Source organism: Mustela lutreola, chromosome 10, assembly GCF_030435805.1.
Source record: "Mustela lutreola isolate mMusLut2 chromosome 10, mMusLut2.pri, whole genome shotgun sequence".
NCBI classification, from domain to species: domain Eukaryota; kingdom Metazoa; phylum Chordata; class Mammalia; order Carnivora; family Mustelidae; genus Mustela; species Mustela lutreola.
The window spans coordinates 82575117-82576940 of NC_081299.1; the positions used below are offsets into that span (position 1 = coordinate 82575117).

At 40.8% G+C, this 1824-nt stretch overlaps 1 pseudogene; it reads right to left on the bottom strand.

Moving 5' to 3' along the window:
- Positions 1-338: 338 nt before the first annotated feature.
- Positions 339-781, bottom strand: LOC131810404 (nucleoside diphosphate kinase A-like; annotated as a pseudogene).
- Positions 782-1824: the final 1043 nt, after the last annotated feature.

A 1824-nucleotide genomic window follows, 5' to 3' on the forward strand; every position in this document is an offset into this window, starting at 1 on the left:
ATTTTACTAATGCAAGCAGTTTAACAATTCAATTAAGTAACATTACTTGCAAACTCCCATGTGCAAAGCATTGTGGGAGATACATAAATAAGACACTGTGGTAGTCCTTAAGAAATTTTCAACATAGTCTGTCAGGTACATATTTTTTTGGGAGGGAAATACAGTATTTTCATCTAAAGGTAGCACATAATACTATAAAGGGACCACTCCCAGCTCCAAGATTTGCCTCCAGATTATAAGGGAGTTCTTAAAAATAACTTGATTTCCTAGAGGCTGACCACCTCCCCATGAGAAAGAGAGGTTATGGAGTAAACAAAGTTCTGAGGTCTGTTCTGTTGTCACTCACAGACATGGTTCTGAGCAAAGCTCTTGTAATCCACCAGCTCCTCGGGCTGAAACCACAAGCCAGTCTCCTTTTTTGCACTCTCACAGAATCGCTGTCATGGATAATGTTCCTGACAATGTGGATGTGAAGGTCCCCATGAAGGGTCCCAGGCTTGCAGTCTATATGGGCTCTCTAGGCCTGTCTTCACCACATTCAGCCTCTCCTAGACCATGGCAACCACAGGCCCTGATTGCATGTTCTTTACCAGGCTGGCAAAGAATGGATGGTCCTTTAGGTCAATGTAGTATCCCTTGAGAAGGTCTTCAGGAGCTTGAATTAATTTCGTAGCAATCAGGCAGAATCCCTTTTGCTCAAAACACTTAATGATCTCTCCCACCAGGCTGCGCTGGACACCATCAAGCTTGATGACAATAAGGTGCATTCACTGTTGGCCATGACCCTGGGGATACAGAGCCTTCCAACTGTTTAGGCTACCACTTCATCTGGGACCACTCTGTCATGTACATATTTAACCATGATACAAGTTGGATTGTGATAAGACTTAGAACCAATATACACATGATGGAATGTGAATAATAGCAAAATAACAGCAAACAATTCTATAGCACTTGCTATGTGCCATGAACTTTTCTAAGCACTTCACATAAATTAATTCATTTAGTCCTCACAACAAACCTATGATGTAGGCATTTTTGTTATATTGTGATCTCCAATTTAAATGTGAGGAAACAGAGCCATAGATGGTTAAAAAACTCAGAGATAGCTAAATGACCAAGATTTTTCTTGCTTTCCTTCTATGAGAGAGGGTTGTTGCTGAGAAACAGCTGCCACCTGTAGAAAATGTTAAGGTTGTAGAAGAGGGTGGAGCCTTAAGATGGAACATGCGTTCCTGGTACCATGAGAAAGATTGGACTTTCAAAAAAAGCAAGGTGGTGTTAAATGTGGAGAGGTATAAAATCGGATGATTTATAGAAAGAGGAACAAAAAGATGTTTGATAATTAGAACATCAATGGTATTTTTAAAAATTTTTATTTATTCATTCTAGAGAGAAAGAGAGAGAGAGCATGGAGGGAGAGGGAGAGGGAATCTTCAAGCACATTTCCTGCTGAGCTTGGAGCCCGACACAGGGCTAGATCCCACAACCCATGTGAGCATGACCTGAGCCAAAATCAAAAGTGGGATCATCAACCCACTGAGCCACCCAGGCACCCTGGTATTTTTAAGTAAGTGGGTCATGGAAGTAGTAATATATGGATGTGGTTTCCAAATTATACCTAATTAAAGAAAGACTAGGACAAAAAAAAGTGAGGATAGTAAGCAAAGCTTGACCTCTGAGGAGTTCATTATTAATGGTCAGAAACTCGAGGATGAGATTAGTTGCTGGCCTTTTTTAAAAGGAGACCATTACAATATAAGCATGGAGTGATTTAAGAATGATTGTGGGAGGAGAGGAGTGAATGGAGACAGACTGCAGATG